Source organism: Pseudopipra pipra, chromosome 1, assembly GCF_036250125.1.
Source record: "Pseudopipra pipra isolate bDixPip1 chromosome 1, bDixPip1.hap1, whole genome shotgun sequence".
In the NCBI taxonomy this organism is placed as follows: Eukaryota; Metazoa; Chordata; class Aves; order Passeriformes; family Pipridae; genus Pseudopipra; species Pseudopipra pipra.
Window position 1 is genome coordinate 24,321,314 of NC_087549.1, and position 23,728 is coordinate 24,345,041.

The 23,728-nt window shown below is 40.9% G+C and overlaps 1 protein-coding gene across 6 annotated transcripts in view; it reads left to right on the forward strand.

Annotated features, from left to right (window-relative positions):
- The window catches only part of LOC135411421 (uncharacterized), a 106,507-nt gene that overhangs the window by 43,417 nt on the left and 39,362 nt on the right, over positions 1-23,728 (forward strand). For 3 of the 6 annotated variants that reach the window (XR_010429147.1, XR_010429145.1, XR_010429146.1), the window contains one exon: positions 2,645-3,128. The exons of the other annotated variants lie outside the window; for them this stretch is intronic. The gene's annotated coding sequence lies outside the window, so the exon portion shown is untranslated. Of the gene's footprint in view, positions 1-2,644; positions 3,129-23,728 lie in introns of those variants that run through there. 6 annotated transcript variants of the gene reach the window in all.

Below are 23,728 nucleotides of genomic sequence, written 5' to 3' on the forward strand. Positions count from 1 at the left end.
TCCTGATTGTGCAGAATTCTGCATACCGACCTGGAGCTTAAAGTGTGGCAGTTGCAGATTTATGCATCTTATTTGGATCTTAGATTTAATTTTTGCTGTTGAATTGAACTAAATACTATTAAAATATTGTATTGTTATGTGTATAACAATGCTTCTTTAAATTATTTTGCACTTCTGAACTGCAAGCTACCTAGCATTTCAAAGCAAAACTATGATTGTAAGTTCCTGTTTAAATAAAACTGAGATATAAACAAAAAATAAAATAAAACATGTATTTTTCTTGAAAGATCTGCATTTTTAAGGTCAGATCTAAAAAATATTTCCAAGGCCAGTGATAAATTCAAGATATTCAGTGTTATAAGAGGTTGGTTCTTTTGGTTGCATAGCTTTTCCTCCAAAAACTTTTTAAAGTTTCACAATAAACTCAATCAAGAGTCTTTTCTATTAAAATCTAATGCATTCTGTCACATCTTTTGCCCAAAGACTGAGAACATGGCTAACCATAGCTGGAGGCAGGGCAGCAGAAGACATGTACAGTGACTGTAAGTGAAAGTGAATGACTGGTGACTGGCCAGGCTTAGGACAGGCAGGAAGGCTCAGCCCAGGCTGAGGCATGCTAGCAGGGTTGTCTTGTTCCCTGAACATGTCCTTTGTGACCCTTCTCCTTCCCTCTTCCTTTTCCTGGGGCAAGAGACCCCGGCAGGCAGGATCAAGGGCAGGGGAAGATGGCAGAACTGGAGGCAGGGGCTTAAACAGGACTGTCTGCGCTTTCCCAGCAGCTACTGGAGACAGAGCATCTGCTCTTGAAGGGGGAATGTTGTTGGGTGCACCCCTGTGCATGCTGAGGAGGAATGAAAAGTCCTCATGTGAAGATGAAGATGCCGGAGAGCACTTCTGCCATGGTCTCTGGGTCCTCTGGCAGTCAGCACAAAACCCAGCAATTTGTTTGCTCTCCAGGCATTTATTTTTTTGAGTGACGAGGAGGACTGAGCACTCACAGGGCAGTAAAGCAGAGGAATTAAAAGGATGCTTAGAGAAATAATGATGTCATGTGGAACTATTCCTTATTTAGATACCAGTTGAAAAGTGGTTCAATTAATTAAACAGACATCAAACCATCCAGTGCCTGGCTGGGCTCAGTGACAATAGTTTGCAATCCAGTTTTGAGTGTACAGACATCACTCCTGTTAAGATCATTTACCCAATTAGTGCAAACTGGAACTCCTGTTGTCCCTCTTAAGAATCAGAGTAATAATGAAATAGCACCAAAGAACTTCTTACCCAGGCATCACCTTATTAGTTCAGTCATCATTTTGGATTTGAGGACTTTCTAAAAGGTCTGGAAGATGCCAATATTTTAGTGCTATACATTTGTTCCAAAAAGTAGAGAAGGGGACTTGCAGGTGCATGTTATGTGTATATGTTAGTGAGGGATGGCTGGTTCATCTCACAGGTGTCTGTGCAATGCAGCAAACCTCTCAAGTTGGTTGAATTAAATGATATCCAGTGTTGTGCAGTGCAAATGAGCTTTCTTTTCTTGGCAAATGAGGGGGGGCTTTGTACATATTTATTTAAGTGGGATTTTTTTGAAAGTCAAACCAACAGGCTGTGTGAGTGCAGGCTGAACAGGGGATGTGAGGTGCAGGCAGCATCTGCAACTGTACTGTCGTCATTGCACAGCCTTTCACCTTGCACATGCTTGTTGTATTGTGAGGGTAATTGTAAAATAGTAACAATTTCTTCCATCTCTCTTTCTTCTCCTGTAAAATACTAGTGACAAAGTAGTGTCTAAAAAACAGGCATTTTTGTGGTTGAGGAGAAGAAAGGAAGTTAAGACTGGGGAAAACACTGATAAAGGGGCATTATTATCCTTATTTACCGTGGTGTTAACAAAAGCCTCAACAAGCCTGGAATCTGTGCGCAAAAAATGTGCTGATGTGTGACCATCCCATGCACACCTGCTGCTGCAGGTGGGCAGGAAGGCAGGAGCTGCTGGAGGTGCCAATGTATTCCCTGTGTTGGTTTCCACTGCTGAGGCTGTTGTGCTCAGCAGCAGCAGAGCATGTCTGTGGGAGAAAGCAGGCTACCACAAAGAAGCAAAGCCCTGAGATGGTGATGTGGTTTAAGAAAATTAGCTCTACTGCAGCCAAAACCAGTACAAATGGTTAGGGATGCTGAACCACTGCATTGGATCTGATGTTCAAGGAACAGGTTTCCACCTCTGGTGTTCCTGTTGTGTAGGAGAAGGAATGAATCAGTGCTTGCTCCAGCTCTGGTCCTGATCCTTCAGCCAGGGCTTGCACAAATCTCTTCCCCAAGCTGGTGACATTTTTTGATATATGCAGGCAAGGGGAGGGGAGCTAGTGTAATTAGAAGAAAAAAAAACTGAAAGAGAACTAATTAGTGCAGTCATTTTTTTCCTGGCTTGGTTAATGAGGAAATGGAATTGGGAAACAGAGCTACTGTATATGAAACACTTTGACAGTTTAAAAACTGTTAGTCACATCTAGTGAGACTGCTTAATTTTTAGTACTAATAGCAAAGCCATTCCCAGAACAACAGTTCTCTGAGCTGCAGTGGTACTCTGGGGATGCAGCTGCTATTTGTAACAATATTACTCCTCTTCGTCTTTTTTTTTTTAAAGCCTCATCACTCCCCATCTATTGTGGTACTTGCGTACTTGCTGTGTGTGATGAGAACAAGGGAGATTTCCACATTTGGAACGGCTCCTGAGTGTCTCGACACATCTTACCGAGCTCTCCCGAGGATCAGTGGAACAGGCAGCTGCCTTCTTCATCCCCTCTCGTGCTGATACTTAAGCAGTTGCCAACTTTCATCATCCAAAGTCAAAGGCAGGCGAGGGGCAGATCACTGATGACTCTTCATGCAATGAGAAACACCTAACAAAAGAATGTCTATAAATGACTATCCTTTCCTGGGATTTTACAGAATATTTAGTACAATAGTTGGTAACGTGAAAGCAACACACTTAAAAAGGAAAGCACATGGTTTTATAGCATTGAGCTTTTTCGCTGTAATACAGGTTTTGTAGCAATTTGGTTGAAGAAAGCCATGTATCTGCTTCTTACCCTGGAACAAACAAAAATAAATGGACAGAAGAGTTGATACATTACTTTTCCTTTATCTTTTGTTACCAAAATGTTATAATACAGTATCCATTTACATTTTTTAGTGCAGGCATCTTGACATGGATCCATTTATAAATATTGATTGTAAATGCTAAGCTCACATTGAAGGCAAATAGGGTTGGAGATGTATATGATCAAGCCCACTCAGCTCTTGAGTATATTTGCTGATTTATGTGAAAATTTACATTTTTTTGTGTGTTCAACCACTCTCTTTTTTGTACAAAAATATTTTATCTTCTCTCATAAATCTATAGCAGGCAAAATCCAGGCTGCATCCTAAGGTGGTCCTCTCTACCTCAATTTTTCCACTGGATTCATATGCATATAAGTGTCCATACTAAAAGAAACCCCAGAATTTTCTGTTCTGTCACATTTACTTGCTACAATTGAGTATTTATCTCAAAGGGTGCTTTGCTGAACAACTTCCATTACAAATGTGAACATTTGAATCTGTTCCGCAATGGGCCAAATTCAGAACTGGTATTAACTCAAATTTGTCTGTTATGTTTGGGAAGAAGGTGGTTTCTTCCTTTTCTAGAGAGAAGTGGATTTGCTTTCAATGTAAAAGTATGTAGTGGCACAAATATCTCTTGAGCTGTGCTTTCTGCAATAGATATGAATTTTGCCTAGTGTCCAAACACAATTTTCACAAGTTTGGACTGAAAGGGAAATCCTTGATTACTTTGTGCAATCCCTTGCTCTCAGATGAAAACAGGTTATCGAATTTATTTATCAAGCTTCAATTTACCCAAATTATGCATTTTTCCCCACTCTAATATTAATTAGAGGGCTGCTTAGGAACCCACTCTTCCAATGGCTCAAAATGGTCTTCTAAATCCAGTCTTACATAATCAGGAACAATTTATACCCATTTGTTCTCATGCCACCATTTTCCTTTAGCTTAAATAGCTCTTTCTTCTCCATGTGTTTACCTCCCTACAACTGTTTAGGCTGTTTATCACATCTCTATTTACTACTTTAATTAGAAATAGCAGCCCTGATTTCTTCCTTTTTTTTTTCTTTATAAAATAAAAGATTGATTATCAGATATTTGATACCGTCAATTTTCTTTCTTTTTTTTTGTGTTAATTTTAAATGGCATCAATTTATTTAACTTGCTGCTCATACGGAAAAAGAATTTTATGCCTAATTGGCTGCATTTTCATAGCTACACAAAGGGGACATTGCATAAAGGCAAAGCAATTGGATTCCCTGTCAAAACAAATTAGAAAGTGTATTTTTGATTCTTGTTAGGGTAACAAAAATACTTGATTCCTTTGCAAACTGTATAATCATTTGACCTATTTATGACCTCAGGTGCGCTTGGTTCACCTCCAAAGACCAAATGAAGTGATAACTGTAGCCAGTCAATAATCCAGGAGTTAGCTGGCCCCAGAGACATTAATATTAGTGTCCTATGGGTGATGTTTAAATTAGATGGCAGTCAGGTATGTGTACACTAGAGTGGTCATTAGAGTGGGCAGATGTGCACAGCTAATGGCTTACAGTGGGGATTGCTGCAGGGGGAATGTCTTGAGAAAAAAGTGAGCTAATATAAGACAATAAGCTATACAAAAGGGTCTTTTTCTGTGAGCTGTGACAAATATTTTCAACATACAGACTTGTTATGATTCATTGATGGACAAAATATGTGAATTATTAATTTAACATAAAAGGTGAAACTAATCTGAGTGCATAAACAATGGCCAGCAATACCATACAAAGTCAGCTTTTAATTCTAAATATGTAGAAACACAGCTAAACTAGGAATGCAACACAGACCCCCATGCACAACAGAATAAAGCTCTACACATGTAAGCAAAAAATGTCTATGATCTCCTTGCGGCATTGAGAGCTAACCAGCATTACTCCCAGACGACAGAGAAAACTAAGTGCACCAGTGACCTATGTACCAGCATCTATGCAAATCTCAGGCAGATGCAGAGATTTATACACACTTTACACACCCCTAAGGAAATACCCATTTTATATCACTGGTGGAGCAGATGTATTTTCCTCTGTGAAATGTGCATAGAATGTGATCAGAACAAAGTGTCTAATGTATTCAAAACAAGCACACACCATCCCTTAACTTTACCAGTAAATTGGGATAGAGAGCAATGTCATATCTGAACTAATTAGAGGGTTTATTGTATGCTATGACTATACATTTGTATGAGTGCTGTAGAAGATTCCTGTGTCGTTCCAACTGCACTGCAAATTCTTATCCAGGCAAAAATAACTTTTATACTGATCGCAATTGGCATTGTGAAGAAAAAGCTGTCAGTGAGAGGTATTACAATCCCTTGAAAATTTTGATGTGGATATCTACTCTTTCCTCCTGCTCCTCTCCCCCTTCCCTCTTTTAACTTTATGGATATGAAAGATAGAAAAGTGAAAAAACTCTGGGCAAAAGTCATTCCCAAACAGAGCCTTGTAGGGCAACTAGCCCAATCTTCTGAACATTTTGCAACAGGAAAGTTTTATGCTGCAAAATTTGAACTGGTACTTTTTATTGTTTTGGTGTCACACCATCAGAGTACAAGAACATTATGCAGTTATTGTCTGCGTAATCCTAAACAGTATGAAATGAGATGTGTATTTGAAATGTCAAGGCATTTGAATGTATCTTGTGCCATGGTCATGGACAATTATGTAAGGATCCATGAATAAAACATTTTTAGTACATAAACAGAGTAGAAACATAAGAAAAAAAAGAACAAAATGTGCAATAATGCATCAAGAAGGAAATTAATCTCTTAATCTTTTTCTAACTTTGGATCATAGCACTCCAAGTAAAGCAGAATTACTCATAGTAATGTCCAGAGAAATACATAATTTACAACCTATCCACTGTGAAGATTTTAATCCTCATTTTTTTTGTGAACCTTACAGATGGGGAAATTATTGTCAGCCTTTCTAAGCCTTTGATACTTCAGTGACAAGATCCAAAAAGGGGCGCATTAGTGTCCATAGATTTAAATGCAGGATTATCAAGATATTAGTGTTGAATTCAGGACAATGAAAGCCAGCCTCACAAAGCAAACAAATGGCTCATCCTGCTTCTGCCATCAGCTGGCAATAACATTGCAAGAAGACCATTTGTTCCAAGGAACTTAGAGCTCACATACTGGCACAGATATTTGTCAGCCTAATGAAAGCCTTGGAGAAGGGAAGATACAATTTGGAAATGATTTAGGTAGCTGAGTTATTGAGGGGTTAAATATAATACAATTATTTCAATGTGCCAAATGATATGGCAGCTGATTTTGAAATATGAATTTTCAATGATAAATGAGTTCCTGTGATTATTCAGGATATTATTGCTCAATGCTAGTGAGGCAGGTTTTGGTGCTTGTTAACTGAAAGCTCGAGATCTGTCAGAAGCAGGGTACTAAGAAGATCATTTGTACTGACTAATGAAAATGAAGTGTTCTGGTTCCAGAACTGATTCTTCTTAATATTGTTTTGCAACTAGTGAAGCGATATGAGGGACATCTAAAATAAAGACTGTATTTCAAGACTCTTGCTCAGAACAACCAGGCCCTTCTCAAAAGTGCAGACCTTCCTATTTTTGAACTAAAAATTAAGCTTTATTTTGTTGGTTGGGCTTTATTTAGATAATCATCTGGAGATGCAGTAACTACAAACTGCATATTCCACTGGCTCATACGTTGTCATTGGTCCAGCAGGTGAGCGGAGCTACAGGGAGCTCCACATCTGAGAATCCTCAACCCAAGCTCTATCTGACTGAGCTGAAATGGTTTTAAAGTTTTAAGAGCTTATGATTCTCTAAACTGTTTTCATTAATTTAATGTAGCCTTAAGAAATGTAATTTCCTGGGCACAGGCATGAGTTTAGTGCTGTAGAAACTGTGACTGCTGGTAAAACCAGGAAGGCTTAATTAGTTGATCAGATTTGTTATGGATATTTACCATCTTTGAGAAATTCCAGGATCTGGAAAAATAACTAAGCTGGTTTGAGAAATACAAAGAGGGAATCTGAGTGGTTTCCACTTAAGGGAAATTATGAAGATTTTTGTTGAGAAAGAATAGAAAGATTTCATTTAAAAATTGGAGATCTTGTGACCATAGTTGGGTACAAAGGCTAGGTGTCTCCCTACAAGTAAGAAGCCAGTTTTGAAAGACTCTTGAGTTCTGTCCATTTACATGGACTGTTTTTCTACATTTTTTGATAGTGACACTCTCTATCTTAGAACTTTTACCTGCTCTCAAAATGGACGTAACACTAAGGATAGTCAAATAAACTGGACTGATGGCACAGTGTCTTCACGTGCAGAGCTCCTGTGGTGAAGAGATGTAAGAGAAAACTGACAATGGGTTGAAAGAAAGAAAAACTGATTTCTTGAGAAATCAGAATTTCTGATAGAGGAGGAGGTGTAGTTTAAAAGTTTGAGCACGGACAAAGAAGTATTATTAACTTTCACCTTCTTCTCCATTTAAAATTTTTTGGCAGTTACATTTTGCCTATTTCCAAAAGTCCACCAGCTTGTATTTTACCTGGTCATTATTTGACTCGAGAAGCAGTGCTGACTGAACATTTGTCTGCCTTAGCAATAAGAACAAGATGAACCCTACATGCTGCTATTTCTTTGGGATATAGTTTTAGTTTAGCACCAACCATTTCTAGGTTGCAGCAAAATTTTAACATCGTTTTTCCCAAAAACCCTTTAGATTCCTTGTATATGTGTGACAAACAGGAGAGACACAGTGCCTGAGAGGAAAGCATGAACCACAGCTGAGGGGAATAGTTGGGGCAGGGTGGATGAGGGTGCTGCTCAGCTCTGGTTCCTTGGAGATGGAGATAGCTGTGGCAGAGGTACAGGATGTGAGAGGGCTCTTTTCTCCAGCAGGCCTGGCTGGTCGTAGCCCAGGGGAAATGGTGACGCTCTTCTTTCACTTTCATGGCTGTGGGTTGGAGCTGATGAAAACATCAAATGGCAAGAAGAAAAAGAACAGTAATAAAAAGAGAATGGTGGAAAAAAGAGGCAAGCATGCCAAGAGGCAGGATCTCCTGGTGGAGCAGGAGGTGAGAGGGTAAGCCCATGTCTGTGAGCTCCTCAGTAGCCTTCCTTGGCTTGCAAGACCTCTGCAGATAAAAGGAGCTTGCTGTTCTGTGCTGGAAGCTACAAAAACTTTCCAAGGTTTCATTTTCTACTGGAAAAAAATGAGAGAGATGTATATGTGTGTGCCTGTGAAAGGTGTTGATGGCACTTTGTCTGCCTGCAAGAAGCTCACCTTTATCCATGTGCGATACCAGGCTACTGACTGAGAACTTTGACCATGTGGCTGTGTCTCCTTCACAGGAGTATTTCAAGGAGTATTTCACTTCAAGGAGTATTTCACACTTCTGAATATTCAGCCTATTTTATAGAGATTGAAGCGTCTCCAGAGAGGAAAGCAAAGACACTCGGTTCTCAGAGCCACTCCTGAAAAATTCAGCCCTAAGGCTCTTTTAAGGAATGGTCTTTTTTCTGAGTCAGGCAGAGCAGGTCTGGAAGCTGGAGTTTTGCTCAATTCATGATGTCCCCATTATAAACATAGACCCAACATAATTTTTTAAGTCTGACCAGTTTGACCTGCTACTGAAAAAGATTTTCTGATGGAAGTTTGCTGAGACTCTGATAAACTCCATGGAAAGTTTCTCTGTAGATGAAGTGTTTTCCAAGCGTTTTGCCAGAAAACTTCCAGTTAAATTTTGCAGAAATGCATCCTGTGCTGGAGGATTACAGGGGGACGATTGCAGATTTGTACATATGAAGCCAAAGCAAAGACTGGATTCAGAGCCTGTGAAACCAAAAAGGGTTTTCCCTTCAACCTGTCTTTCCCTCAGTGGGTCTTTCAGTGCACTCATGCAACACCAGCTTGGTGGGAACCCAGAAATCCCATTTGCTCTTTAAATGAGTCAAATAAATTAGCAGTTTATCTCAACTAACTGCCTTTTAAACTTCTCAACTGTTTGCAATCCCAAGGGCAGCTTCATAGATACTGATCACACTGGACAGGAGACAGCGAAGTTGGGATGATAAACAACTAATGCCAAATGGATCACCTAGCTCAACTTGTCAGTGATTTCAGCCTTGAGGATGAATATTTTTGCTGCAAGTGCATCAGCTCCTGTGGGAAGAGTTTTATTCTCACATTATCCACCTGAGACCTTTGAAAATTAAAATTCTCCAGAGACGTTATAACAACCCACAAGGATGTTGTGGAGGAGAAAGGCTATAAGGTCTGAGAGGAACTATTTTACTGTTGTATACTCCTTTTTCTCTTCTGTGGCTGCAGCCTGGACTCACAGTGCCGGTGCTCGGGAACGGACCATGGGGCTGCAGGGTCTGAGGTGCTGCTTGACCCCACTGACCAAGGGGGGCTCAGCCAGAAGATTGGGAGCCAACAGTTGTCTTTACAGGTGGCTTTCCATACTGTGGAAACTTCAGCACATGGCCTGTGTGAGCACTGTTGTGCGCCTTGACACCAAACTAGATGCAAACACAGTGTTTGGAGTACAAGCACAGCTTTACCTTCTGCTTTGTCCCATCTTTGCATTAGGAATGAGAATGAAGGAATTGAGCTCTCTGACTCAGGCTTGAATTTATGATCTAACACCAGCTTCTTCTCTGTTTCTCTTCTAATTAGTCTCACAGAGAGGTGCTGTAATTGTTGAGAGGATCCTGGAGGGGATAACAGTGTGCATATGCCTTTTGCCCAAAGTATGGGGGGAAAAACCCTCCTGTATTCGCATTCCTGGAAACATTGTGTGAATAATTCTTTTATTGGTGTTTGGACACTAATGATCTTTTGAAGCTTAGAACATTCAAGGCTACTGCCACTTGTTTTCTTTGGGGTCTGTGGACAAAGGATGACAGGGTAACTGAAGAGAGGGCATTTGGAGCTGAAGGCAGTCCAGGAACTTCTGGGAGTGTGTTGGTACAAGGAGCTCTTCCCATGACAGTTCTGTACCTTTTATCTGTTTTCAGCACAATTACAGAGGATCTGCAGGGACTTTAAAAATTCCCTTTTAGGCTTGATTTGGGGAGCCCTCTGATTGCAGAATTGATTTCTGCCTTTCTAAAATTTCTGTCTGATCATCCCATTAGTTGAAGTGGGTGGAAGATGTGAAATGGGAAGCTACAGAAAACTAGGCAAACCTTGTTATGTTTTGCTTCTTCTGACGGCTCATTTTGCACCCTCTGTGTGCACACAGCCTTTACACTAGCCAGTAGCAATCTTAAAAGTGACAATATTAATTCAGGTCACAGCCTAACAAAACATCTATAAACATTCCTATCTTCTGGCAAGTGAGTAGCCCTTGTGAACATCAGGAGATTTATTACCTTGCTGGTTTTGTGAAAAAGAGAGTTTCCATGTGTCTCAGCAGATATGAGTGATTAAATAAACTAATAAGAGATGACCAGTTCCGAAATGTTTTTTGTTTTTCCAACTCAGTAAAAGATCATAAAATCATAGTCATTTGGGTTAGAAGGGACCATTTAAGGTCATCTAGTCCAACCTCCCAGCAATGAACCAGGACATCTTCAACTAGACGTTGCTCGGATACATCTATTGATTTGATTTTTATGTTTTAAACTTACTAGGAATCAATATAAAATATTATATATATTTATATTAAATAGCTTCATTTTACACACTTTAAAATTAAACCTAAAGGGAGTGTTTGGATCAATATTTCCATATGAATTTCATTAGTCATGGAAACCAATTAGTTCCTAACAGTATCTGTAATACAGATGCTTTCCACTGGGAACTTTGATGAAATTTAGCTCATTTCTCATAGGTCCCTCGACACCCATGAGAACAGAAATATCTTTCCGTACCACTACTGGCCCTGAGTGGCAAGGTCATGATGAAAGTTGCCACCTCCTGCTTTGTCCTTTGTTTCATGAAAAGGAATGAAGGAATAAAGATTCAAACCTCTGGATTTTGCAGTCTCTGGAAATGTCCTGTTTTCCCATTATGATGGGCTGTAAATAGAATACAATTTACTAAAACAAAAAGATATTAAACATAAATACATTTACAGCCATGGTTTCCTCAGAAACCTGATTTATTGGAAATTGTGATTGACTGACGACCTTGTTTATTTTCTATAGTGCTTTTTGAGCTTCTTTTTTTAGCACTTGTATGTTTTTATTTGAACTACAAATAATTTCTTGCCAATTATGCTGATGAAGTGTGAAGCTCATTCACAATTCCTCTTTCAGATTCCAGTTCAGTACACAATAATCTTCAGACTACCTACGGCTGGATTGTCAAGGTAGAAGTAGGTTATTTGCTGCTTACATGATTTGACCTACATTAGAAGGAGAAAAGAATAATCTCTCCCCCTTTGTTGGTTCCATAATCTGTATTTAACAAATGTGCGAAATTCATCTTTAAGGAAAGAATTTTGCATCTCAGGCTAAATAGTATCATCATAACTTCAGTTAAGTGACTTCACTGCAGATGTAAGAGGAAATAATGTAGTCTAGTATTGGCAAAAACATGTTTTGATTTGAAATTTGTGTGTGCACATATGTCCTTCAGAGAAGCTGATTCAAAAGAAAAGGTGAACACTAGTTAGCTACCTGAAGGATAGGGAATTCCCTTGGGCTGATAGAAGCCATGCTTTGAGCACTGCAGACTGGAAAAAGACTTAAAACACAAGTCTCTTACTATTCAAGCAAATACTTTAACCATGCCTAAGGTGACTGGTGCTGGCACTTCTTACTGCAGCATGTTTTTCAGTGGATGTGCCCAGGGCTGGTGTGTTCAGAAATGAACCCAGAGCTGCTGCTGTTGCTGCTGCTGCTGCTGCTGCTCTGCTCTGTGTCAGGTGTGGTCTGTTTTCCCAAGGGAGAGGAAACCATGGTACCTCTTGTACCATCTCACTAAATTACGGCAGTACTTAGGCAGGATGTAGGAATGAGGCTGTTCAGATGTTGTTCTCCTGAGTAAGAGCAAATGTCTGTGTTTAGGGGTCTGGTTCAGAAAAAATATTTTTTAAAAAGTGTGGGCAGGGCTAGAAAGCATTGGAATGCTAGACTTTTTAATCACCTTCCCAGACTTGGGGCTGCTTGGGCCCCAATCTTAGCTGAGAGTTTATTCTTTTTTATCTACACTCTACAACTCTTAGTTATTGCACTTGGCTTTGTGCAGTGGCATTACGTTTACACTATGAACTGTCTGAGAATAACCCTCTGGTAAAAAGCTGTTCTCACTACCAGCAAAGTTACTCTTGGTGGACCTTGTTGTGACTGAGGTCAAAATTTATCCTTTGGGAATTTAGAAGCAGACTTGTTTTACAGTGAAATTCAGAGTCAGTTTGTACTCTGGAAGCTCAGAAGCTGGTGTAGAGTTGGTGCTTTAGCAATCAGGGGTTTTTTGGCTGGTAACCAGCAAGTTAACTTAGCTCTAATAAAGCATATGAAACAGTTTTTGCTGAAGTTCAGGTTACAATTGTCTTACTTTGAATAGTATTTAACTTCAAAGACAACCCCCCTACAACTGCAGACTAAGGTACTCCTCAGCATCAGTATGAGAAAATTGGTCTCTCTTATTACTCTGAGTGTGATTCTGAGACAGGAATAATTCAAGAAGAAAAGAAAATAATTAAACCTCCTAAAATTGCAGTTCCACTCTCTCAGTCATATCATGCCTTGTATGATTTTTCTGGATTTTCACCTGACAAATGAAGCTACCTGATCTGCTAAGGGGTTAATCAGTTTGGTTTCTTAACAATTCTTAACCACAATGAAAACATTTTAGCACCTAAGAGGAGAGATTGGGGGTGAAAAATGGAAGATACATGATTTATCACTCCCCTCACAAATAAAATTTATTCATTGCATCCACCAGCCATCACACAGATGGTCAGAAAATTGGCTTTGTGTAGGGATGTGGATTCAGGCATGAATATTAATATGAGACAGATGTAAACGCATATTAATATGCACTTGCTTTGCATGGACTGACATTACAATATTTTCATTAAAGAAACCGCATTTGAAATGGAAAGTATAGGTCACCTTTTTAAAACATAGAATACTAGGGTACAATGTATTTACACCTTCCTGGAACAACAGAAACAATGGAATAAATTTAAAAAAAAAAAATAAAAATGAGTGTGTGACTTTTCTTGTAGAAAAATATGTTGGATGCAGCATAATAATTAATAAATCAGGAAAACATCTCTGTGGTTAAAACACATTTCCTCCTTTTTGCCTGGCTTGTTACACCAGCAGTAATGCACATCGTAACGTAGGGGTGATAGATACCAGCTTTCAGATCAGCATACAATGAAGTTAGGCTAAGTTAGGTAGACTTACTAAACTCATTCTGTCTCAAAATGCACCATTCAATATGTTGTTTTTCCAATGGCAACAGTGCATAAAACACATAAGATTTATGAAGATACAGTGCTTCATGTGGGTTTTTTTTTGTAAGGGACAGCATTGGTGTTCACAGCAGTGTTCACATCTGTGCATTGTTAGTATTTGCTCATGGTAGCACCATGCCTTTGCCCAAAGAGAAACACAGTGTCATTGTATATGTCATATTATAAAAGACAATTTCACAGATATTTACTAAGCATTTTTTGCGAAGGTTCTGCAACAGAAATATAATTTCAAAAGAGAAATGAGATCAACTTTTTCTTATATGAAACATTTAGGTGCTTTCTAGCTGGTAACACTTGAGCATTTGAGTAAACAGTTTTATAGCTAAAAATATTTGTGAGGAAAGGTTGTTGAAGTTAAGATGAAAGGTATTAACAGGCTGTCCAGTGTCTTGTCAGATCCCATGCAGCCTTTGAATGCAACTGAGGTGTTATACATCTGTGGAAGTACCTGGACTGCCCTCTGCTTGCATTGCAAAGCCCTCTGCATCCTGCACATGCAGTTGTGATCTCAGGGAGCTGACTCACTCTTCTGCAACAGTGTAACTTAAAGATGGCACAAGTGCTGGTGCAAGCAAGGTGGAGTTTTTGTCCATGTTCAGTCCTGTGGCAAATAATGAAAACTCTGTGTATAAGGTGGAGATAATAATTAGACTGTTGTAAATTGCTTTGAGGAATGAACCCCACGGTGTATTATCAACCAAGCCCCACTGCTTGCTAAGTGCAGGATGGAGCACAGAAACCGTACCCTATGCGTTCCTTGTGCTCAGTGCATGGCAGAGGAACCCCGTGCTCTGCTCTGGATGTGGCACCTGCCCCTCTGTGGGAAGGGGCTTTGAAAAAACCTCTGTAAAGGCATCTGTGACACTTTTGTGCTGCCTGCAGATTGCCCTGTGTGGGAGGCATTTTTGGGTAGGTTTTTAGAGCAACCAACCATCCCAGTCAGTACAACGAGAGGGTAGTATCTAGTGCCCCAGTGTATTTTGGAAGCCTCTGTGAAAATGGTAGCCTGATAGCTCTTCATGCTGCCAGATGCCAACAGAGCTTTTTTGTAGTTCTCGCAGCCGATGCTGGGTAAATAAATGTGGACTCTGTGACCTTTGCTCCAGCCCTCCCGGGTGCTTGAAAGAGTCCGAGGCTCCTCTGCATGTGTTTGTGCACATGTATGTCAGTTTAATGTTGGGAAGGGAGAAGGAAAGCTTATATTTGCTTTAGTTCCCCTCCTCCCCCTTTTTCAGCTTCCTAAGTTTCAGAAAGTTTTACACAGAAGACTGCTCTGTAGCTCCTGGGGGCATGCTGCCCTTGTTTTCCCTGTGGCTGACTGGCTTCCACTCAGCTGTCAGTCAAATGGAGCATCTTCAGGAAGGCAATGCAGTGGGGACCCAGCTCCTGGCTCATTATATGCTTCTGTCAATAGAAGACAAGAGATCTCATTCATTCACATAACGTATTTTGTATCACAGGTAACTTCCTCAAATTCCCAGTCATAAATCTTAGTAATTCAATATTCTGTGGTCTGATTCATCTGGCAAGCTAACAGTGGTTTCAGCAGGTCTGGCAGCTCCCAGCAATGCTTTTCTCTCATGACTTTCCTCTCCAATCCCATATTCAATGTGTCTTTTTTCTCTTTCTCTCTTCATTTTTTTCTCCCTCACAAAATCCCAGAGAACCTGTATCTTATTCAGCAAGTTTCTTCAGAAATTATTTTAAATGGAAAAGTATAGACTAAAAAAAAAGTTGGTTTTTTTTAAGTTATAATATTTTGTTGAAACATATGTTTCAAAAATATGAAAATATGTTGTTGAAACAATCCTAGTTTATTTCTGTCTCAAATCAGCTGAGCATTCAATTGGATCTCCCAGGAACATCTGGGGAAGTTGTCATCAGGGAGCCTGATTCCTTGTGTCTCACACGTGGCAAGACTATGGCCAGGTATACTGTCACAGAATAAAGACTATCTCCCCTTGTTGGCATTATTTACTCTCTGAAAGTGTTCAGTATTCACATTTCCTATTCTATTCAGGATAGAATGAACCATGGAAAGTGCTAGTTTTCACTTAAGTGTAGCACTGGCTACTAGTTGGGCAAAGGAAGGTAGGCTGGAAAGCTTAATGTTGATGACTTGTCATCTTGAGAGGTATATTTCATACAGTTAAATGTGTTCTGATGTTTTGAAAACAAAAGATAAGAGTGTGGTATGTCTAGGTTGTGGTACTTGTGGTACTCCTCCGGGAAAAAAACAAGCTCACTGAAGGCCAAAAATAAAGTCTCCTTGTAAATTAGATTTTTTTTTTTATATTTTTCTCTATTTACTTTTCATTAGTAGACAATGAAGAAGAGAAGAGAGCTGGGATCTGCATCTGCATTTCATTGCTTGTTTTGCTTTTTACACTACATGAAGAGTTCCTGTCAATTACTTTCAGGACAATGGTGCTGGAAGTTCCTTTGGCTGCATTGGATCAGACTGCAATTATCCTCATCGAGATATTTTCTTTCTGTCCCAGCAACAGTTAAGAGAAGTAGGGACTGCAGCATTCACCTCCATCCAGAGTGGCTGTTCAGGCTCTTCTAGGCAGTCTGTTGGCTTTGCCCCTGACTGAGTAACTTTATTTTGTTCTATTCAATCCCCTGCATATCTTTCAGTTTCTGTTCCTTGTGCCAGTTGCTGTTTCCTCCTCATATGCTGTTCTTTGGAGTATTAAGAAGTCATACTCTGTTTTTCCATTTGTGGAAAATACAGATTTTTACAAACAGCATCATTGTGAGCAATGTCTTGGGGAGCTTATGGGTGTCAATGACTCCTTAATATCTTAGTGAAAGCCAAAGATCCTGATGGGGTTGTCACTGGCCATCAGAGAACACATACCTCAATGCCAGGTTCTGCGGGGCTCTGCATTGCTTCCCTCTGGATACTCAGTGCAATGTGATGGCAAGATAGGACACTTCTCCAGATCTTTAGCCTTTTCTTCTATTTTATTGCCTTGAAATTACTCTTAAGCCAGTTAAGCATAAATAAAATATGAACACCATCCAAAACAGGGAGCATTCTTAAAAGTATTTATAATACATTGGTGTGCAATTAAAAACATGAAACTGTGATAAGCTTACCTCTGTGGGGTTTAGGTGGGAATAGTTTCCCTACAAGTGAGCCCCGGTGTGGTGTCTGGCACCAGGGATCAATGCCAGGGTCTGCCTTACACCACGTGGATGCTGCCAAGCACTATTAGTCAGAGTCTGGGCCCCTCACCTCCAGGCATTGCTCTTTAGTCTATTAGTAGGATCAGGATGAATAATTTCTCACCCAGACTCATTTCTTTCTGAGAAGACAGACAAACAATTTCTCCTAGTTAATGCAGCTGCTATTTCCCTACCTGAGATGTGAAGATGTGGTCCCTGTTGCTTAACTGATCACAACCACTCTCTGAGTCAGTGAGAGTAAAACTTGCCTCCCTTGCTCCTCTTCTTATCCTCCTGGGCAGTAATAGATAAGTTTTGATATAAAATATGACTTTCCTTACTCTTAACTCCATCTGTACTTCATCAGACACACTCTTACAAATGTCTAATTGTTGTGTAGTCATTTCATGGTGAAATAGTCTTGAGATGATTTGACCTCAACACTTTTTTTTGTTGACAGATACTGAAATAACCATGTATTTGTGGTTTAAATCACTCAGGATTGTTTTCTGTCTGCATTGGATTTGTGAGGACAGATGGCTTCCAACGTCTAGAGCTCAGTCCAAGTTAAAACTGGAGAGGAAAGTGGTTTGATTCTTTGCAGGAATTACTGTCTAAACAAAACCTGACTTCAACAGATTTCTATGCGAAGCCCTTTGATTCCTATTTTCCATCTGTGAGAAATTTGGGTTGTTATTGTTGGATTTGTATCTTTCCTTTGATAAACATATTAAAACATGGTTCAAAATAGCTTTTTATCTTCTAAAAGATATACTGTGAATGAAATCCCCTCTGACTCATATGGATTTGGAAGTAGTTTTCTTGCTTTTATTATGCTTGCACAAGGTTTTCATAATTCTTTGCTTGTGGCTTTGCTCACAATGCTAATGCAGAGTTTGTGTTTGGCTCAGGAAGCAGCTGTAAAAGGGACTTCAGTACCTGGAGATATTAATACTTCCCTCATCTTGACACTTTCTCAATTTTTTGCCTTTGATTACTACCTCCACCAGAGTGAAATTTGGAGTCTTGGCAGTCCATATTGGGAGGAATGCTGAATACCACACTTCTAAGGTCAGGCTTGAGAGTGTTCTCATGATCCTTTTGCTTTCTCAGCGTAGGACTTAACTCCCAGACAGTGAGAACTCAATGTTTTCAATCTTTAATCTTCCAGTTTTGCATATTCTCTCATCAAGCAACCCAGAGTTGCAGAAAGAGACATCACAGTTGTCAAGAGCTTATTGTCCATGTGGTGATGGTCAGTCATAGTTACACTGTTCTTCCCAGAGTAGCTTGGATGACCTAAGATGGTTATAGGCAAAATAAGGAACACTTCAACTCTGATTCACACTGGCTTGAGCTGTAGTCATCTGTTCCTAGCTATTTCTGTGTGAAAATATCCCACTTTTTAACCTCTTTACTGCTATTATTTCCAGAAGGACTAGGGGGTGTTGGTCAGTGAAGAAGCTGGGCATGACCTGACACTGTGTGCTCGGAGCCCATAAAGCCAACTGCATCCTGTGCTGTGTCACAAGAAGTGTGGCCAGCGAGTCAAGGGAGATTCTCCCACTTTGCTCTGCCCTCATGAGACCCCACCTGGAGTACTGTGTCCAGCTCTGGAGTCACCAACAGAAGAAGGACATTGACCTGTTGGAGCAGGTACAGAGGAAGGCCATCAAGATGATCAGAGTGCTAGAGCACCTCTCACTCTGAAGACAGTCTGAGAGAGCTTGGGTTGTTCAGCCTGGAGAAGAGAAGGCTCCAGGTAGATCTTACAGCAGCCTTCCATTTCTTGAATTGGGCCTACAAGAAGGCTGGAAAGGGACTTTTGACAAGGGCCTGTAGGAATGGGACAAGGGGTAATGGCTTTAAACTAAAATATGCTAGGTTTAGATTAGACATTAGAAAGAAATTATCTGTCATCTCTGTAGTCGATGAGTCCAGCAATCTGAACTGTTGGTCTCTAGTTGACAATGATGCTCTGTTTGACTGGGGCAGCTGTTGGCATCCAGCTTCTTGAAGCAAGCAGGACCTCTCTGCAGCAACAGCTGCCCCTCACTGCTGCACCATTGTGCCAGATTTGGGCAGTGTGACTGGGTGCTGGGGGATTTTTGTTCTCTGAAAGCCCCTATCAATCAGCAGGCTGCTCTTTTACACCCATTTTCCTAAGGCTGTCTCTCTGGCTGAGGAAGGCAAAATGTGGCAATCATTTTCTTCTCTGTGTTTGTCCTTCTGGATGTGATTTTGATAAGACAGGGGATAATAGTTTTAAACTAAAAGAAGGTAGATTCAGACTAGATATAAGGAAGATATTTTTCACGATGAGGGTGGCACAGGTTGCCTAGAGAGGTGGTATGGAAACATTCAAGGCTAGGTTAGACTGGATTCTGAGCAAACTGATCTAGTTGAAGATTTCCCTGCCCATGGCAGGGGGGTTGGCTAGATGACCTTTAGAGGTCTCTTCCAACCCAAATTATTCTATGATTGTTTGATTCTATGACAATTGTTCTATGACTTTCTTTCAGTCTTCCTTCCCAGACTATGGCATTGGGACACTAGAGTTGAAATTCCTACTGTATTTTCTTGATCCAAAGAGCAGCATTCCTTCCTTCAGCAAATAATACAGCACTAAAACAACTATTTTAGCAGACAATATTTCACTTCCAAGATATTTTGACCCATATCAAATACTGAATAATTGCCCACTGGAAAGGTGAATTTCTCACCCATCTCCTTTACTGAAAATCAGAAAGTCCCCCAAAGCAATTGCCTCTCCCTGGTGTAGGCAAGGCAACCTTGGCATGGAGAGGATGAAACGCTGCCAGTGCAGCCCAAAAATCAGCCTCGGGATTCTGCTGGGCTTGGTGAGGTTACACAGTATCAATAGATCCTCCAGGTTGTTTACTGTCTTGCTAAATTTGGGTTTGGGAATCAGAATCAAACCAAAGCTCTGCAGTTTTCCTCTTGCTAAACTTTTGGTTGGTGTCGACACCCTGTGTATTTTTGCTTCAGTTAATGGGTTATTTCTGTTGCCCAGGGAGGATTAATTGTACCATGATCATTTTGCAGTTATATGCCATGGATATTAATCAGTCTGAGTCTGGAGAAAGATGAGTATTGATCTGTGCTATTCGCTAGAAGTACACTGCTACATTTTTGCCCAAGAGCTCCCTTGTGAAATATAATTTGGTTGTGCAAGCTTGAAATGAAAATTCAGTCACAAGAAGAGCTAATTAAAATAATTGCTTGCTACTATTTTAATAGTAATTCACTTTTCAGTCATTCATATTTCTGCATGCCTTCCCGTGATGACTGTAGGCCCACAAAATGAGGTAATGAGGTGGACTGGAAGAGCACGTGGCTGAGCACAGTGGAAGAGGCAGGTTACTGCAGGCTGAGCACCCATCCATGCCTGCATGGCAGAAGTGCACGGGACTTTGATTGAGTTTTTGGGCAGTATGATGCAAATCTGCATTCCCCCGTATGCTCCATGCCCATAGCCCAAGGGTCCATTCTCCCCATCTACCATCAGGGAGCAGCTCCAGCTTCTGTCTTGGGCACCTCTGTTGGGTGGCAGAGACTGGTGGAGCTGCTGTAGGACCCAGGCCCGCTGCCTTTCTACTGAGGCTCCCCATGACCTTCCTGTGAGTGAAAGGGAGCCTTATTGCAGAAAAAACATGCTAATGATGTGACTAAGGCCACTAACAGTTATTGCAAAGGCAACAGTAAAGCTATGAGCTGTTGGGTACAGCTTTTGGGCAACACCAATCTGGACTAATTTAAAAAAAAAAACCTGTCTCATGGTTTCTCTCTCTCCCTTCACATTCCTTTTTTTTTTTTCCATTTTTTTTTTTTTAATCTTAAACTCTTTAGAGCCTATTTTCTGGTCTTTAGTTTTAGACAGATGAACAACAGAATTTATAAGATGATTGTGTTCAGATGTACATCTGCAGCAATAATTGGGATACACAAGGACAAGGGATGGTGTCACTATAACATTTCACAATCAATGTTGGAATGAAACCACAAATAGAAACCACATTCTGTTGTTAATTGTTTGAACCCATAAACCCTGTAAAAATCAAAGACATAAGAACAACAAAATAGCATGATGCTGATAAAAGGCATGCAAGTTTTGGGACCAGATTCTTGTACTCAGATTCACATCAGCTCATACACAGGTCTTGTGAACCAGGCTAAGACTTAGTCTTCTTTTCAGTCTTTTGCAAGCAGTGGTACAGGGGGAAATGGGGATGACCTGAATGCTTCTGGAATACAGGCACTTCCTACACTCTATTCTTCCCTTTCTTTCCCCCTCCATTCTTTTTCACGCCCCTTCTCTCATCAGGCACCTCCCATGGTAGACTTTGTTATGATTCACCCAGGCTTTTCCCTAAACCACTTTATTCTCCCAAGGAAGCAGCATTACAGAGGTTTACATCTTGCCATGCAGCTTTGGTTTACCCTCATTAGACCTCAGCAGAAATCCAGGTCTAGCAGGAAAGTTATTGTATTTCTTACCAAAAAAAAAAAAGGTTTTGTACAGCAACTTCCACAAATTCTAAAACTTCAAAACCTCTTAGCTTAAAGGATGTGGACTTTTCCAATAAAACTTTACAAATTCAGTCACAAATATTCCCTGTGATTGTCTGTTCAAATTTAAAAAATTATACCCTTTGATAGGAAAAAAAGTAATTAAAAGATTATAGTCCCTCCTCGGTAATGGATTGCTCTAATTTTGACATTTTTCTTTAGAGAGAAAAATAGATAATTCACCTTTTGTTCAGCATAGCCTGAAGTCACCTGAACATGGTCCTGCTTTTCCTATTCTGACTATAAGGGTGAAAACAAAAGGTGCAGGAACAGCAAAGCATCATAGGAGCTGATATGTTTTACACTGAGACAGATTTTCTGTCAGTCATGGGTAGGAAAAGGAGATGAATTTTAACTGTTCTGCACAAATAGGAGTAAAACTGGTCTCAAGGCTGAAACAGCCTTGACTAGTATTGATGAATCTACTACAACAAGGATAAGACCATATACTCTTGATCCAACCCTCATCTGAAACCTTTTCTGGAGATCATGGTATATACACACACATGTGTACAGGACAGCATGTGATAGGTGTTATAGAATTTGATTATCACACAGAATTACAGAATATGCCGAGTTGGAAGGGACCCACAAGGATCATTGAGTCCAGCTTCTGGCCCTGCATAGGACCATCCCCAAGAGTTGCACCATGTGCCCAAGAATATCATCCAAACACTTCTTGTACTCTGTCAGGCTTGGTGCTGTTGGGGAACACAGGGCAGAGTGGGACGAGTTCCAAGCCTGGAGAAAAATCTATAGCCCTGAATAACATCTCTTACACTGGACATGACTCTACCTCACTGGACTTTACACCAAAATACCGGATTGGACACTAATACGGAATGGACAGTTACCCCCAGTTGTTCCCCAGTTGCTGTTGTGCTGTTATGCTGTTGTTTGTACCCCAGTTGTTGTTTTAAAATTTTTACCCTCCATATTGTCTCCCTCATCCCCTCAGAGTTTCCCGCCTTTTTCCCTGTTTTCCCGCTCCTCTGCCTGTGATTGGTTGGAGTTTGCCGCAGTGCAGAGGCAGCTGTTATTGGCCCTCTCCCCCAGAGACACCAAAACTCCTCCCTTTATCACCCGGTTATCCAATCCCTTCCCTTCCTGAAATGTCAATCCCTTGCTCCTCCCCAGTTCTGAATCCTCCCCTCAGACCTACCCTATTTAAGTCCCTGCTCACCCTAATAAAGTCGGCATTGCCTCACGAGACCTCTATTGTGTCTTGAACCCTTCTTGCAGTGCCCGATCCCTTTCCTATCCCCCCGGGTCGTGGCATGGTGCTGTGACCACTTCCCTAGGAAACTTGTTACAGTGCCCAAAAACACCCTCTGGGTGAAGAACTTCTTTCTATTATCCAACCTAAACCTCCCCTGACACAACTTCAAGCAATTCCCTCGGGTTCTGTCACTGGTCACCACAGAGAAGAGATCAGTGCTTGCTGCTCTTCTTCCTCTTAAGAGGAAGTTGTAACTGCAGTGAGGTGTCCCCTCAGTCTCCTCTTCTCCAGGCTGAATAGTCAAAGTGACCTCAGCCACTCCTCATACGGCTTCCCCTCAAGGCCCTTCACCATCTTCGTTCCCCTCCTTTGGACACTCTCTAAGAGCTTAATGTCTTTTTTATATTGTGGTGCCCAAAACTGCCACAATATTCAAAGCGAGGCCACCCCAGTACAGAGCAGAGCAAGACAATCCCCTCCCTCGACCGACTGGCGATGCTTTGCTTGATGCCCCCCAGGACATGGTTGGCCCTCCTGGCTGCCAGGGCACTGCTGACTCATATTCAACTTGCCCTTGACCAGGACCTCAGATCCCTTTCCATGGCACTGCTTTCCAGCATCTCGTTCCCCAATCTGTCTCTACATCCAGGGTTGCCCCATCCCAGGTGCCAAATCCAATCATTACCTATGCTCCTGATCCCTCTACCAATCATCCCAGGACCCTGAAGTCTCTTTTGATTGCCCTCAGATTTCTCTTTGTTATTTTGTCACTGCCAGTTTGAACAACCAATAGCAGATAGTAATCCAAGGGCGTTATTAGACAGGAGAGTTTTCCAGTAATGTCCCTTACCTGAGCTCCTGGGAGACAACAGACATCCCTGTGAGTTGGGTCTGGTCTGTGTATTGGGCCCTCCGTTCTGCTCAGAAGGGAGTCTCCTATTACAACTACCCTTCCTTTCCTCTTGACAGAGGAGGTTGTGATGTGGGGTACAGGTGGTGTCATTTTAGGAGGCCCCACTACCCCAGAAGGACCTTCGCCCACCTCATCAGTTGTCTGGCTTTCTAGTTCCAGAGCCTCATACCTGTTATAGAAGGTGCCAGTCCTACATAACAAATACTGAGAAGGAGGAAGAGCCTTCCTCCTGGTATGTGCGGTTCCATGGCAGGAAAGTGGAAAAAT